The sequence below is a fragment of the Rhodnius prolixus genome, unplaced genomic scaffold (assembly GCF_049639745.1).
Source record: "Rhodnius prolixus isolate KJV_2025 unplaced genomic scaffold, Rpr scaffold_1, whole genome shotgun sequence".
Classification (NCBI taxonomy): Eukaryota; Metazoa; Arthropoda; class Insecta; order Hemiptera; family Reduviidae; genus Rhodnius; species Rhodnius prolixus.
Window position 1 is genome coordinate 51,016,201 of NW_027411581.1, and position 18,053 is coordinate 51,034,253.

The 18,053-nt window shown below is 35.1% G+C and overlaps 1 protein-coding gene and 1 long non-coding RNA gene across 16 annotated transcripts in view; one reads left to right on the top strand and one right to left on the bottom strand.

Moving 5' to 3' along the window:
* The window catches only part of Lar (tyrosine-protein phosphatase Lar), an 855,139-nt gene that overhangs the window by 358,268 nt on the left and 478,818 nt on the right, over positions 1-18,053 (top strand). The gene's annotated exons all lie outside the window — the stretch shown is intronic.
* Positions 1-18,053, bottom strand: part of LOC141449468 (uncharacterized) — a 308,854-nt gene that overhangs the window by 214,103 nt on the left and 76,698 nt on the right. For all 3 annotated transcript variants that reach the window (XR_012455537.1, XR_012455528.1, XR_012455530.1), the window contains exon 2: positions 15,743-15,885. This is a non-coding gene — a long non-coding RNA (uncharacterized lncRNA). The remainder of the gene's footprint in view (positions 1-15,742; positions 15,886-18,053) is intronic.

Here is an 18,053-nt window from a genome sequence, read left to right on the forward strand (position 1 = left end):
AGTCCGAACCGTAACTACCACTGGAGCGATCTTTTTAAAGAATGATTATAGTTGCGGTCCCCCAAACCATCCTCAATAACAATTTTTTAGAGAAAGCGTTTTGAATAAAATAGGAAGGTATTTGTACGTAAATAGCAAAATTAAAAAGCGATTTCAGTACTTCCTTTTAAGAGGAGTAAGAAAAATAAACTGCGATTACAGTACTTCTCCCTAAAAGGCAAATATTTTGAATCGAATTCATTGATGTAAATAGGTTCACTCATTGATAATTTTAACGATTGCAGTACTTCCTCTTAGTAGGTGTAAGAGCATGGTGGCACTTCACAGCCACGTAGAGGAGCTTTAACCACTTCTTCGTGGTAAATTTTATCCAAATCGAACTAAGCGTAATAGAAATATTGGTAATAATAGTATTAGAAAAGGCCTTACTTGGGTGGGGCAAACTCCCCTCCTTATGAGTCATAGCGACGTGACTTTTAAAGTGCAAATCTGTACAAAATTTCGATTCGAATGACACTTCATTCATGAAAATCGGTTCACGTTTCGATAATTTGAAACGATTACCATACTTCCCCCTAATAAGGGTAAGAGCAGAACGTCGTTTAAATGTTACGTAGGAGTGCCCTAAACCTTTCATCCTGCCAAATTTTATTAAAATCGGGTTAACATTTTCAGAGTTATTAGTAATAATAATTTTGAGAAGGGGCCTCACATATATGGGGCTAACTCCTCCCCCATTTGATGTACAGCGTCGAGACCCCCAAAAGGCACATCTACATAAAATTCCGAAACGAATGACACCTCATTCATGAAAATCGGTTCACGCGTTTAGGCGCTACGTTGTTTACAAAAAAGGTAACAAGAACAACAACAACAAGAAGAAGAAGAAGAACAAGAACAAGAACATTTTCTGAAAAAGCTGTTTTTGCTCATTTTCGGCAACATTTTTCTCAAAATCTACTAAATCTGGGTTGTTGCAAAAAATTACAGTCATAAAGGAGGGTTTGCCCTACATTTTAAAGAAAATTTGGGAATTTTATCTTTTATAGAAAAAGAGAAAAAAATTGTCAAAGTTGGGTGTTTTTTAACGTTACGCTATTTCGTGCAGTTTTTGACGATCAACCCTTATACAACTGTCCTACCGGACAGTTTTAATTTATATTAAATTATTTTTAATTGTTTTTGGTAACTGTCTCATTAATCCATTAGGAAGATAGAATATTGTTAATTTCGGTAATTATTTTATTTATTTTTGGCCGAGCTTTCGACCTAGGAACTACAACAGGCGTGTCTTACAGTTTTTGGTCCCCGAAATGTAGATCATTCAATCTATCGCACAGAAAGGTACAAAAGTGTTAATCACTACAACAGATTTTTATTTTTGGAAAAAACAAAGAAGAGTTGAGAATCCATTCGACCAGTTATTGGAAGTTAAATGACTAATATTGAAAGATTAATCACGGCATTATGTTGGCCTTGCCTGGGACTAGGTCATCTTCAAGGCTTATATTTTTAATTAAATATTTATTTATATATTTTTACGTTCTTAAATTTAAGGTTGGTGTATCTTGTTTGTTTGTGTCTCTATTTTTTACATTGAGTACTTAATGAATACTTCGCGAATTATTGACATATCTGTAAATAGTGAAATATCTATGTTTACGTTCAATATTTGGACTTTACAGTTATTGATGCGGTTGCAAGAATTTTTTTTTATTTATTTTGTTATTTACAATCTGTATACTGTAAACAATAAGTAAGGAGGAGAGAAGCTACCCAGCAGTAGCACTCTCTATAGGAGAGAGGAGAATGTGAAGAGGTGAATGTGAGGAGAGGATAAGAGGAGGAGAGAGGAGTGTAATAATTTAGGTCTTCAGCTTACAAGAAAGTCGCGGGGCCATTGGCGATTCAGTCGGCGAGGAGTATTAGGGATGTCAGAAGAAGTGAGAGACAGTACAAGAGGATTAGAGCTAGTCGAGAGAGCTGTATGGAATTTTTGATATTTCGTCTTAGCGAGTTGGTCTGTGAAGGGAATGTTGAGGTCGTTGTGAAGAGTGAGGTTAGTCACGTAGAAAGGAGCGTCAACTATCTGCCGGAGGAGTTTTGATTGAAATGTCTGTACAGTCCGTATGTTTGTAGGTTTGGCTGAACCCCACAGCCCTAATCCATAAGTCCACATAGGTTTAAGAATAGTACTGTATATTAAACGTTTGAGTTCAATGGGCAATTTGGAGCGTCGTCCAAGTAATCTGTAAAGAAGTTTCGCACGTTTTGTCATTGCTTGTCTTTTAAGTCTAGTGTGTGGGTTGCACGTGAGTCGTTTGTCCATGTAGAGCCCAAGGTAGCGCACCAGATCTGTACAAGGAAGAGGATTGCTGTTGAAGAGGATAGGTGGACAGGAGCCCCGCCGGAGAGTAAACGTGGCTTGCTGACATGCAAGAAATTAAACTATACATATGTACCAGAGACTATTGCAGCTCACTAAATAATAATTTTTCTCAGCTTAAATTAATAGGTACATGCATATATTGTAACAAATTTTAAATTAGTTGCCTTTTAATCACTGAGACCTTATATTATGCGGTGTAACGAATCAAAATCTCCTAGGATTTGGACATAATTAATTAGCATGGGATATTAAATGATTCGTTATTGTGACATATTGTTATTGTCATGTTTAAATATGGAATAATTTATTAGCTGCCCAATTAGGGTTAGGATTAATTATTAAATGCTGAATTTACGTTTCAGTTTAAAGTAATTCATTAGGTTAGCCTAGAAAATGTGCGGCTTTTTGATTGAAACAATTGTTAGATTTAATTGCAGGAAGGAAGTGTGTGTGTAAGTTGCGTGATTGTGTTTGTGAGGCGGAACATTTCTTTCCCTATAACTATTCCCTGACTTCATGCGAATATAACATTATGTAAATGTATAACCCGAACCGCTCCCGCCTAACTTAGCCCCTTATCTGAGAGTGGAAAAGAAGTTAGTTCTTCTAGCCCACTTGCATATCCATGATTTTACCCTTTCTATTTCAACTTCCTAGCTCAACTAGAACGAGGCCATATTGTATTGTTATGCCTCCTCTCGTCTACCTCATTTCCGTCCGTTTCTTCGCCTTCTAGCGCTCTTCGCCTCCATACATAACAACTACCTTAATGGTTGCCTTCGTAGAATCGTATTTTTTTTGATGTATTAACCCTTGTTGCTTCCAACTTTGATACCACCCTGCAGAAGTCCTCCCACCTTACTACTCGTATTATTACATCAACTATGTATCTCTAATAGAAGGGCTGTAAATGTCCGAAAAAGATTGTATAAACATGATAAAAGGTTTATTGATTAAGCGTTGGCCGCTAGTTAAGGAAAATTTTTCTGCATCAGCAGTACACAACCTGTGGCTTGCTGGTATGTTTCCTGCGATCCAGCACCACATCTATCGATCTGATACTGTAAAATAAAGGGTGTACACGGAGGAGAGGTCAAAACTTCCGGAGGTGATTTAGCAGCTCAAATGGAACAAAAAATATTCTATTCACTTTGGCCCGATTCTCAATAGTGTCCAAGATTTTTGCATTATTTCACGTCGATATTTGCGTTTTCCACCATAAAACGGCTGTAACTTTTCTATCCTTTATCCTGCAACAAATCTGCTTATTCCAAACGAAAGAGCATTAAATTTCCTATAAATATACTCAACCCAGAGTCTCAAAACGTTTCTTATAAACAATGCAATTTTTACTTCAATACGTATATAAAAAATTCGTGCTCGATGATTTTAGATAAAATTTTCAACTGTATTTTTTCATTGATTAATGAATCAAGGAGTCACCCAATTACAGAAAAAGTTAGGCCCTTTTGATCTTCAAGACCATACGGATGTTTTTGTTTTTAATAAAACCCTGCCCCGAACAGAGGGGTGTAAATTCAGAAAACTGGGGACTTTTCACAGATATCAAATTATTAATTTATTCGTATTTTAATTTTTGGAGAAGGAACAAAAAGAAAAGTAACCATTTTAGTTTTGAACATATATTATTTAATAAAACGGAAGTAAGAAATACAGTAGCAATAAAAAATAGTAGTAATAAAATACAATAGGTAGGTGCCTACCTAAAATAGGTACAAAAATTGTTCGCATTGCCTCCGAATTATTTTTAAGATGAATCTACACATAAAATGACACAAATGATTGTTTTCATCTTATTTATTTTTGTAATAAATTATATTTTGTGGAAACTGCTAAAACTCTTTTTCTGTTTATTGTGTGCTCTGACAAATCAATCGGTTTTTATTTGGGAAATTTCTCTGTAAAAAATTATTTCTGAGAGTTCTGAGATTTTAGTGTCGGATTTGAAAAAGGAGTAGAATTCTAAAAAGGTGAAGGAAGAACGTGACAAAACCCATTCATAAATTTTACTCAAAAACTTCTAAAGTTCAATTCGCACCTATTAAATTTAAGTGATAAACACTTTTAGTTTGAAGAATTCATGTACAACTATTTAACTAAAAGAAAATTCAGCGTCGCACTGGGTAGCACAATTTCAGTTGTGAGGTTAATTAAAGCTGGTGTTCCCCAAGGCTCAGTCCTGGGGCCTACACTTTTCAACATTTTTATTAATGTCGTCACCAAGCTGAAACTCAAATCCAGTTGCTCCCTGTTTGCTGATGATACTGCCTTCTTTATTTCTTCATTCAGAGTTGACACAATAGCCAAACAATTATCGATCGCCCTTGAAAAATGTTTCAAATACTTTGCAAAATGGAAAATGGAAAAGGCCAAACCATGCCAAGACACAAGTTCTTTTGTTTACACGCCGCAGACCGGTTGTGAATAGATTTGTCCAAATTAACGGCGACTCCCTTCCATGGAGTAAGGAAGTTAAATACCTCGGGTTGGTGTTAGACTCCAAATTAACTTTCACCAAACACATAAACTCAGTGTGCGATAAAGCGGTAGGAATTATGTGCAGTCTCTTTCCTCTTTTGAACCGCAACTCTAACTTAGATTTTCTTAATAAAAAACTTATCTAATGTCTCTATATCCGTTCCGTACTCCTATATGCAGCCCCTATGTGGTCCAATACTTGTTGCACCAATTACGGGAAGTTACAAAGAGTCCAAAACAAATGCTTAAGGCTAGTTGGGTCATATCCCCGGTGGACACCCGTAGATTATTACATGCATGCACCACTTGATGTAGCCAGCGTGTCCACATTTATCTACAATGCTACGGAAAACTTTGTAACTTCCTGTACACATAGTCCCTACCCGCATATAAAAAGTATTATGGACTATAACTTAAGTTCTCTTAATTATAGAAAATACAAGCACAGAAGGTTAAAGCATTATATTGCTTTAATTAACTCCAAGTAGTAAGGTTTTTTTTAAATTTTTTGCCTTAGCATTAAGTTCGACTTGTATCCAATGTAAATGTTGATATGTTGTGGAGAGGATATAGTCATGCAGCCTGAAACCTCCTTTTATATATATTTGTATAAAACATTTTAAATTGTAAATAAACATTTTCAAATTCAAATTCAATTCATGTACAAGTTGCAGTAAGTTTGAACATTTGAGTGCATTTTTCTCGCGAGATTAGCATCTTGGAAGTTTTACTTATATAGATACTGATATCAGTCATTAATTTGTAAGGAATTTAATAAATTATTTTTCATTAATAATTTTATTGTAGTAATTAATGATTGTGAGGAATAGACATGTATAGGACAATGTTGATGGTATTGTGCGACCTTTCATCATTAGTTCTGTACTAATTCTGGACCAGGATGTTCAGGAAGAAAAGGACCATCTGGTCTGAATTTCTTGAACGACTGTCTGCCAGTCCTTGAGTTGCTAATGTATAGGTTATATTTGTTTAACAACAAAAGCTGACAAAGAAATGTTATAAATGTTCAGTCCCAATTTTTTGTATTCCGAGAAAATTTATTTATAAAGGAAATTTCATGTGCACGCTAGTTAGCCCTTCAGGATGTAATTCTCTTAAGATCATTTTGCTAGCCAATGAACAAACAGGATTGCAAACGGCACGAACTATCCTTACCTCTCACTGGCCATATAAAACTCCCCCTTTTTTGAATTCATTTGCAATAACTTACAATATTCCTTAAATTATCTACAGATGAATATCTCCTTCCGGTGAGCATAGTTAGTTGGCCCTTGAGTTTGTACTAACTATAGCCCTTGTGGTACTAACTATAGTTTTCTGCTAACAACGTAGCCGATGTAAGTTTTGTTGTACGATGACGCTGTTGCTATAATTTCTGCTGCCTATGTTGTTAAAATAGTGTATGCAAATTATTCTACCTTTCTTGTTAATAAATCTTCCATTTACCAAGGAAGTCGGCTTTATGCTCAGTTTTATGTGCAATCAAATTTTAGTTTGCAAACACAACAGACCACCGGCTGATTGTGATTAGTTTATAATTTCCATTTAGTACAAAATAACCGGTTGTAAATTTGCCATTTTCGTTCGGCAAACTTTGAAGCCCCAAACAAGACGTACACTCTTGGTATTTTCCATTCTAAACTGACTTTATCGGAATAGAAGGATACAAAAGTTGATATTACTTTTAAACAGGCAGTTTCATTCATTTAAAAAAAAAAAAAAAAGAAGAAAATTCTCTGACTAGAAATCATGTACTCATCATATTTATTGAAAACATTAAAAAAATATTTTTTCAATTCACTTCTGTTTTCCGGAAAGTGTTCTCTCGCTAAAGACATCATTAGACAGTGAGCTGTAAGCAGCTCCTAGGAGGAGAAAATCTAAGAGCCAGCAGCTGGATTTGAACCCGCTATGTTCGCGTTGGTCTCCAGTGACGGGCTAATCACTGAGCTTATCCCTTCTCATTATTATTATTATATTGTGGGGAGTTTTTTGCGGGTTTAGTTTTATCTCTTCTCAGCGGTTTAATTCCAATGAAGCTCTTGATGGGAGCTCAAACCCAATCAGAAAACCTTTCACTGGCCATTGCCTACATCTTTCTTTTTATAATTAAAGTCTTAAAGGAGTACGGAACTAGATATATTCTTTGAATATTTTCACCTTCAAATGACGATTCTTCACCTTTACATCAAATCCAAATATCAACTTTTCGAGGAATTGGACTTATATTCGTTGCAATTAAGGTCCACGCAGGGCATGAGCCTTGGGTTTTAAATAGCCTAAATTAATGGATTAATTTCTTGGATCAAAACAAGAAAGCAAGTTCCTTGAAAATGTACTTTGTTTTTAGTATTTCGCTAATTTCAATACGAAAGGAGATACAATGAAGTCCAAGTTGTTTTGATGCTAAGTAATTTTATGTCTCTTTTTTTATTTTAAATCCAATATCATGACTTGAAAAATAATTTAATTTCTCCTTTACTCGTATTCTTACTTATAAGGCGCTACATCTTTTGACAGCAATTCTTGAACATCTCGTATAATTCAGTTCTTTTCAAGATTTTCTAATCCTTAGCTAGGAGAATAAGATACGTTTACGTTTACGCTGAAAATCAATGCTTATCCGTCAGTATGAAAATGAAATCATGCTATGCACATGGAATGTACATAAATTTTCTGCCAGCTAATCGATTATTGATGTAAAAGCCTAGTCAGCAAGTTCATACAAATTTCCAGCAATGTTCAATCGCAAATTGCCAATTATGGTCACAAAATATTTAATATTGGCCAGTGCCGTACTTATAATATGGTTGTTATTTTTGTTTAATTATTTTAGGTTATTCATACACCGCCTATTTTAATCAGCAGAATACCAGGGACCCCCCAAAAAAAGTCGCATCTATTCGTTACTGGGTTCATTAAAAAAAAAAAAAGCTTGGCATTTGGTTCGCGTGTCCAACTGAACTGACAAAGAAACGTTCATGGATATTTCGCGTGTGTAATAATTTCAACAATGGCACAATTTATTATTATTTTTATTAATAAAAATTAATTTTCCTGAAAAAGGAGCTAATTATTATAATATATACTCGTATTGAATTTAATCCTTTGCATATTGTTAAAATTTGCACTGTATCTTAGAATTACTACTCTCCTGGTTTTTGATGGGGACAATATTTATTCGGAAGCACTCTACTTGGTCTAAAGATTAATCGTGGCCACCAGGTCCTCTTCGATATGGAGTGCTCTTCCTTAACTGTCCAGGCTAAAGGGAATTTTTCCAAAAATAACTTCATCACCGAGTTTTTACACGTCATTTTGGAGAATGGACACCATCACCAACAGACTTACACTTGCAGATTAACAAAATATAGACAGACTAACAAAATTCTGCATTAAGTGGATAATTAAAATTAGCTACGACAAGACTAACGCTATACTCTTCACCAAACGTAGACCCTCTTTTAACCGACAAATCAGACATAATAACACTCTCATTCTGTGGTCTACCCTCGTTAAGTACATAGGGCTAACTTTAGACAACAAACTGACTTTCACTACGCACGTTCAGGACAAAGTCAACGCAGGCAAACTGGACTACACGACTATTATTTCCTCTTCTCTTACATGACTCCAAAATGACTGTGACTAACAAACTCCTCCTCTATAAAGTAGTCATTAGGCCGACGTAGCTCTAAGCCTGCTCCGCCTGGAGCCTGGAGACAACGCAAAAAAAATTTCTGAGACTCGCAACAGACTCTCCACGACGCACTACAATTGACTCACTCCACAAGACTGCGTCCATTATTCCCGTACACTCCTTTATCCAAAATCGTCTGCTCAAACTCCTTTCCATCTTAGACTGCCATCCCAATCCACTATGCCGCGACATAGCCTCCTACGATCCTTCTACAACATACAGACACAGAAGACTAAAACATATTCTACTCTAACTCTCTACACTAGCTGCAGGTTTTCCTCTCCTTTTTTCCCTGCATTCCAATCCTCCTCACCTAACATTTCTCTTTCTTCACTAGTTAAGAAGGTTAAAATGTATAATACATTTACACTTCTGTATTTATTTTATGTATATATTTATTGTAATAAATATTTATTCAATTCAATTTATCACCGAAAATGCGGTGCCCGATCATATCTTGAACAATGAATAGTTATAACTCCTTTGTGGATTCGTAACATAGGTTTTCTGGTTAAGGAAAGTTAGGATCTCCCTAGTTAGTGGACGCTAACTTCTCGTTAGAATATTGGTTCAAACACTTCATCGTGATAGTAGATTGAGTGGTAGTTTCCCAAATAGTTAGCGGTTCGAATTGGTCTGAATAGGCTTAGCTTTATCTTAGCAGAAAATTTACCGCGGTGTATCTCTAACGTCAGTTATTAAACACTATTATTGTTAAATTTGTTGACTTCATGTAGCCATTTTCTCTGATATATTGACATGGTAGTTGTAAGTTAACTGCTCACCTTCCTTAAACTGCTAAAAAAAAGTCGTTGAACATTGAGTTTAGTTTAATATTTTTATCGGTTAATTGAGATTTAACTCTTTTTTTCTCGATAATTATGTCTCAGATAGAAATTGTGAAGTTTTAATTAGTATTTTTTTTCAACAGCCATGATGTTAAAATGAGCTCTCTTGTCTCATTTTGGAAAGGAGAATCTCAAAGTGTTTCTATGAAAATGTGGTTAGGTCCACAATGCTTTGTAACATTGCATCCCTAACCGGTTTCAGACTATCCATTATCATGAAAGGTGCATTGCTAGTTAAATAAATAACTATTATTTATGTATTTAATGGAGTAAACTAAATTTATATTTTTGAGCGACTAGATAAGGTTAGTTTATGTAATTTGAATGTGGGATAGCTGATGTCAAGCTAAGGCGTAGTTAAGAACTTTGTACTCTGTAATTCTATCCCAGGGCTTAACAATAAATCCCTTTGTGAGTTTTGGATTGTTCTTGCGCGTTGTGTACATAATAATGTAGTTTTCCATAAAAACAGAGCTGGTAGGATATACTATTTTGTTTTAGAAAGCTCTGCTAGTTTTTGCTTGGTTTACAGAATTTCTGCAAATTACCTTCGCCCCTCTCTCCAGCCTTATTCCAGATTATAGTGTTATAAAACCATGTTTCTCTCTCTCCGTCTCTTCTATGCTCTAAAATAATTCTCTTTAGAGCTTTTCCTCCTCCATTTGCTGTTGTTCAACAAGATATAATACATTACCTTGTGTTGTGCATTATGAATTTACTGAGCTACATTCATCGTTTAAACACACTCGTATGAAAACTTTACCATTAAATTACAAAATTTCTGTGAGCCAAGCTTGTTCTCTACCAAGTTTGTGGCTCAATTATGGCCCATACTCTCACATATATGTTCTATCAAGTTAAATTAAAAGGAAAAGATTATTTTTTATTTTAAATTATTCAAATAAGATGAAATAAAAAAAAATTCAAAATTTTTTTAAGTGATACTTCAAAGTTTTCAGATTTTTTTAAAAATTCTTAACTTTTCTTCGTACTTACTGCAAGTATCGTGGTCGTTTAAAAATTGTCAACTCTTGTTAATTCATAAATAGTGCGAGACGAAAACAGCGAGAAGTTGAACTCTCTCCTCCAAACTTATTTTAAAATTTTAGCCTTAATTATATCTAAGCAAATTTCTTTTCACTTAAAATATGAAGCAAACCTATCGAAACTGCATTCATCTTAGCATAGCATAAGCAATGCAGTTCTAATTAAAAATTAAGCAATAAGTAATAATTGTGCGGACATTAAACTGGAGTACCATAACTGGCATCTCCAGAACCATCTTCCTACCTCGCATGATGGGTGAATGCGTGTAACCGTTCAGAAATACCATAAATATGCCTGCAACTACGAATAAAATCAGAGATATTTTGTACAGCACTGCGGCTAATCAAATTATCTCGAAATGTCAGTATTATGTCTTGTCTTGAAGTCTAAATAGTGTTTATTTCCAGCTCCCTGTGTATTTGTGCATTCCGAATAAAGCTCGGAGCCTGACGATATGCGTTTTATGGAATGTGATCAAAACCTTATTACCGGGTCCACCTGATTGCATTTTATCGAAGTATCCTGTTTCTTTTAATCGAGTTTTCGTTTTTCAGCTGCGCTTATCTTAGACTTACAATTGGTAAAGATCGCTTTTTCGTATCCAAGGAAAAAGAAATGCGTTTTTCGAAGAAATCTCAACACAGAAAATCTACGCAATGTCAATTATTTTTTATAATTTTCTCTCAAACACTATTTCTAATAGCAGTAAGAGAAAGTTATGTGCTTCTTCAGACACCAGTTTCATTTATTTTTCATTAAATCTATTTGATCTTGTGTTCATCAGCAGTTACGGATGTTTGCTTTTGTAAGGCGTTAATTCAACATCAAAGAATGTCATTAGAAGAATTTTCAATCAAAAAGTACTTTTTTTAAACAAAATTATCTTTATAGTGGAATATGTTTGGTAGACTTTGATCAACTGCCTTCAGCTTCGATTCACGGAGATTCACAACAATCTTATTTATTCCCAGTTTGGATTTCTTTCTCTATATTGCACTGTTAATAATTATATTGTTGGTATGACGGTGTAGAAGATATGAGAGAATTACTATAATAGCGATCACGTAGTTGTATGGAGTATATTGCGCGTGGATCAGAGCTGTGGACAACGTTTGCCAAGCATTTTGGGGGTTACGTGCAGAGCGAAATCTTTACACATCCCTTCTCCCTGGTGGCCGGCTCACTATCGCTAACCAGGGTGTATTCGTAGCCGAGGGAGAGTGTTCCAGTACGTGACATGACGATAAGACCGAGGGCATATGACCCCTCATACTTGACTTGCTATGTCTCCTTGCCCATCTATATTGTCCCAGAGACAAGAGAGCTAAATTGCTAGAATGATAAGCAGAAATTTGTATCATTCTCTCAGAGATGTTTGTAAGAGGTTTTGATTATGTGGCTGCTATTTTACTTGCGCATATGTCAGTTTTATTGTTATATTTTATTCGATATGTCTTCTTTGTTCAGTCCAGTGCTTTACACATCCGAACAAGTTTCTACAAAAACGGAATTTCAGCTAAAATAATGTTACATGGTTAACAGTTCAGAGTAATTGCTCTTTAGTGAGTAGCTTTACACGATTTTTCAAACAGAACCATCAGTCTGTCGGACGTCCCAAAATACACCTAAATTTGTAAAAAAACCAAAAAAAAAACCGCTTCTTCGTGTTCAGGTGATCTCAAAAACTCCACATTCTCTGAAAAACTCAAAACATCTAGATCTACCTTGACGAAGGCAGTATAATGACTGGCAGAAGTTTCTACTGAAAATTTTTCCCAAAATATTAACCAATTGCGCAAACTTTTGATTGCTTTAGCTTTTCAAATATTTTATGTCATGTTGAGTGTAAAAAATGATATAGTCACGACTATATCTAATGTTGTTAATGCGTAACATTCTTCCTTATAGACAACTCAAGTCTCTGAACAGTGTTCTATCGTTACAGTAGCATTGTGCTTAACCGGTTAACAAACTGTAAGAGTCTCCTGGTTAGAAAAGATTTAGGAGCAACCAGTCGGACGCCTATGTGGCCCCTGCTGCACAGAGCTAATCGTTTTCTTCGATACTTTTATTACTACCCATGAAGAGTGTGGTTAGATTGAAGACGTTAGAACAGTCTGTCTTTTGATTGTGCATTCTGTAAGGAATACAACTAAAGTAAATGAAGAAATGCAAAGTGAACACTTGTTAACTAGATTAACTCTTAAAAAAATCCCGTTTCATTACTTCGAATTAACCTTTTCACATTGACCTCAAAAATTTCTATTGTCTTTCAACTAATTAAACATCATTGTTCAAAATTCTAGGACTCTGTATCCAACTATTATAAGCCACCCTTAGCTTTTTGCACGTTTGGTCCTGCTGGTTGACCATAGCTCCAGTGTCAGTAGATAAAAATTTGATAAGATTTATAAAAGAACTATTATGGCTTCCTTATAAGGGTCAATGTTTGTCGAAACTTGTCGGCTTTTGTTTAATATTCAGGTTTATTGTGCGTATGCAAATGGGTTATGATGAGCTAGAGTTTGCCTGTGGGTTATCTAAACCCAAATAGTTGCACATATCAATTTTCTCGTTAAGTGTTGTTAGCCTGGACGCAAAAATCCCTGAAGAAATGGCTAGTTCATTAAGGCACAAAAAGTTTAAAATATCGTTGTGAACGCCAAAACAAAATAAAATTACCGAACAATGTTGAAGTGTTTCAATTGATTGTATTTCAAATCTTTAACTTGAAAAAACGTCTCTACCACAGTACCCCTGTTCGAGAAAAATTGCGAGACATCAATATATTTCGGCATTCCTAGAGAATTTAGTAAAAATGAAGTTGTATGTGTACTTGGAGGAAATGGTGTTTGAACGAAGTCTTAGAATAATGGATTGTGGCAGCGGTCTCCTGCATATCATCTTTTTAAGGCCAGCAAGTTTTAGAACCTTAACTGAAATATGTTTTTCGAGTCATATTTCTGTAGGTATATGATAATACTGATGTATTGAGATTGTTGAATGAGATTGTAATGTTTTGTTTAAAGTTACGTTTAATGAATTATTGCAAAATGTCTCTCTTATGAGATAGAGAAATATTCTTTTTCTTGAAACAAAATGAGAGAGAGCTAAGTAATTATTGTTTGGTGTTGGGCTATGTTTTGCTCTCTAGAAGTGGTGTATTTGCGGCTTGTGGGTATATGACGTAGAGGACCAAATACTAAAGGATAACAAGTTTAGGTTGTGGAGATTACAAAAAGAGGAGAATTGGAATGGGAATTGTTTTGGTGTTAGATTACTTCTGGCTTAGTGTTTGTGTATATATGTACGTCTGTTTGTATATTATGGATGTATATGTGTAACGGTCGGCGCCACTTTTTGGTCCTTCTCATTCCTGTAACTTCCTTCACATAAACGTTCTCTCTCTTGTAACCCCTTATCCTTTTACATGGCAGCGCCTCCATTGCGACCGGGCATCCCTGATTACAATGTAGTAATTGTTTCACGTTTAGCCTTCTACAGTCTACGAGGGCGAGAGGTGTACAGTGTCTCGTCGTCGCCGTTCTGCGGACTGGGAAATAGGGTCCACTCACTCCCCTCATACCACTTACTTTATACTGTGGTCCTCTGAATGCATAACCGAGAGATGGTTATGGTTTTGAATACAAATTGAAAAGCAGGAAGGCAGAGGATGGCCATGTAAAAGGTCGTGTTGAAGCATGATTTAGCACGAACAGGCAATGTCGCCATTTCTCCCTCTGACCGCCTGACAAACAGAATTGCTCGGACCTCACTCTCGCGGATATAGATCTCACCCATTCCCGTAGTGGTAGGGCTTGTGTTTGACTGATGATCCACATTCCCTTCCGAAATAGACCCATCATGATGGAGGCTCTAGATAAAAATATTAATCGATATTCGAATAAATGAATATGGACCACTCGGATAACCGATGTAAACCAGCTATGGCTAGATAACAATGTTTGTCTATCCGGTAAAATATCACCTATTTTTCCCTCTAAACTCTATTCCTGTTACAATTGATGGATTTATCTTGCTTTTTGTAGTTAAATTTTGCAATAAATCATGCATTAGCTTTTAGCTTTAATAGCAAACAGACTCGAAACTCTTTAAAAATATCTAATACAGTTTTTGTCTTCTTTACTTTTTGTATAGCTCGTTCTTCTATATGGAAAACTTCCTGTCAGACCTTAATTTTTTTGGAAAGAATAAACTTGAATTGATTCTTTAAGTAAGAAAGGTCTAACTTGTACTAATTGCGGCGCAGAGATCTTGGAGCTTAGCACCCTCAGCTATCTATAGATTTCCTTTCTAAGATCGTCATAATTCTTCTAAATGATATTTGGATGGAGCAACCAATGATCATGTTCGCTGCTGCAGCCTTGTTATTACCGTGTAATCGAAGCGTGTGATTGAAATTGTAGAGAATAGCGTAATAGTTTATGTTATCGATAGAAATGCTCACAAGGGAGCTAACTTATAAAAGAGCTGAAACACATCTCACTGCAGGAAATGAAGAAGTGGATCCCTAACCCATTTATCATTTCAGGAAATCGGTGCGGATTAGCCTCTCTATTAGTTCACCTGGCCGCTTACCCTCTCAATGTACATATCTTAAGAATACTCTCTTTTCAATCGGCTTTATGTATATTATAGCCCAGCCGTAAAAATGTAATTTATGTATTTTTTCTTTGGCTCTTTATATTTTGGTTTGGTTCAATGAAATCATTGAGACTAGATTTTGGTATTACAAGAAAAAGGCAACAAAATTTTGCGAAGGGATTAGATTTAGATGACGACACTTACGATTCCAATCGTTCGGCCGAAATCAACAAATAAATTACTAGTTTATCGAATGGTTTTTATCAGTTGTTCCGATATCTTATGAAATGGTTTGTTCTTTAAATTTTGTGTGCGAGTTTAACCGTTTGTGGCCTTTTGAATAAATTCATTTTCATTTAAACAAGTTTTCCTTTAATAAAATTTTATTTTGTAAGATTCTTAGGATTCGTATAAACTGCGAACATTATTTAGGTAATAGAATAATATTTTGAAAAATTAGTCAACGAAAGTACCAAATTTTTCAAAACATATTTCTGATTTTTTTTTTGAAATTTTTTATGCAAAAGGTGAGAACGGTTTTCATTTAGCTTGAAAGCCAATCAAAAGTAGTAATGAATCACTTTTATTAGAAATATTTACCTGTAAGAAGAAAAACTTAGTTTAATTACTCACCGTCCGCTTGAGGAGGTACCATTTGGGGCCGAGCTAAGCGAGACTTTTTCCGGCTGTCGGTAACCTGCTGGGATTCCGTTCAACAATCCGAGTCTAAGCTACTATTCGATCACAAAGAGAAGACATCAGTGTCGGCTTCAATCCTGAAAAGATATGCGTGCAGCAAATTGTGTCCATTGAAGAGTTTACTACTTTGAAAAAAGTAAAAAAAGAAAAGAAATAAATTTGGTATCGTTTTTGGGGAACTCAATTTAATTCTGAATTGATATTGTACGTTCGTGATTCATCGAATTAATCGTTCAATCATCTAGAACTCATAGCAGACCCAAATCACTTAATTTCCCTAAGTAGTAAATTAATTATTAAGAGAACTTGATGATTAGCATTGCAATTATAATGATCAGAGGGTTATAGATTAATTGAGCATTAAGTGATTTCCGATGTAGTGATCCAGCTGATTCGAATCTAGCTTCCGCCTGCCTTTAAATTTTCTTTTTCTGAGAGCTCCGTACTGCTCAGTTTCCGGTGAAGAAGTGACCAGAAAACATTGAACAGAGGGCAGCAGTTCTTTTAATAATATTTCGGTCACAATATAGTTGACACTTCTTAAACTAAACGAGCTTAAAATACAACGTTTCTTACCGCGTTTACGCAATTGAATTTTGATTAATGAACACTTGTATTTCTTAAATGTAGATCTTTGGTTACATATTTAATTCTTATATTTACTCATAGGGGTCACTTCGATGAAATGGCACTTTGGGAAAAGTCCTAATCATGTTCCCTCCCCGCCAAAATATGCCCTTAATAGAGCTTTCCTGGGAAACCATTTCAAATAAAATTACTTTTGCGCAAATTTAGCGAGAAAATCTCAAAACTCGGAAAAATCGATTTAGTGAAGTAAGACTTACATGTAGCTGATTTTATAAAAAAAAAAAGAAGCTTACTGTCGGATCCGATGATGGCCCCTGAACTAATCATATTTGAACTTGCTGTAGATAGGCTGATTACAGATTCTCGCACTGTTACAGATCAATTAGTAAAAGCCACCTTATCACATAGCAATGCTTCCTCGAACTCTAGAATTGCCAGTAAGATTAATATAAATTTGTTAAAAGGTTGTTAAGGTATCATGTCTGATTTTAACTGCTGATTGGGCGTACGCTCTGGATATTTGTTCAGAAATCAGCCGCCCTCATTTTTCACCTCTACCTCCACCTCATCATTAGATTCTCCATTTGAACTTTTCTTCCCAGTATAAGTTCTTTCAATGATTCTTCACTTTTATTTTGATTCCTTACTTCTATTTTGGAAATAACATATTGCTAGTGTAATAAAACAATACTATTGCCACAATAGTATATATTGATGCCATTAAATTATTTATTTCCGTAGATATTGCTTTGTTTTAAGATCTTTATATAGTGAAACATCAATAAACATAGCCTAAACGTGTGTTATTTATTTATACGTAAATGTAGCCGAATGCTGGTCGCCATGTGTGCTAAGTGTCATGGAGAGATTTGATTGTGGTTTATGCGGTTCCTGGATTATCCTGTTCTGAGATTGTAGGGCGGAAGGGCGCAACAGACCGTGCCTATATACATGGGTTCTATCTAAAACAGCAGGGATGGCCACCTACCTAACTAGTAAATCACCTGGGTTAAGTTTGGGGCTGAACGTACACCATTACGTTCATCATTTTAATTAAGTTTGCAGTTTGTTTTTTTTATATCAACTTTGGGTTTTTTTTAAACCAAATAAACTATCTTTATATTATTAATTGAATCTTCAAGTTAGACTTGAAAATGAAAAACTAATTTTGCATCTACAGAGTATTAATTTTAGCGTAAAAATGTCTGACTATAAATGTTATTATTTTTTTTCGTGGCATTCGCGTAAAAAAAGCTAGTGCAACTTATGCAGTAAGTTAGTGCTTAAGCTTACTTTGTTTTGTTTCTTCTTTAAATAAAATTGCATCAAGTGTTGCAATCACCGTCATTTAAGTAAAGTTCTCTTAGAGTAAAGTTGCATTTGATAAAGGAATTGTACCCAGAACCATTTCTGTTTTTACTTTTCCTTCGCGGATCAAAGACTGCAGCCATTTGGATACATTCTTACAGAATGATTTGGATGTAATTTTGCAGATTGAGGTTGTAATTACTGGTTGTTAAGAGATGACTTATCATTAAAATGAGATAACACCATTGAGAAAAGTGTACCCTCAGAACTCTTCACAGAGCTTCCCAAAAACTTAAAAACTTAAAATTTTCAAATCTTACATTTATTTCAGACGTGTATGAAATGCCAA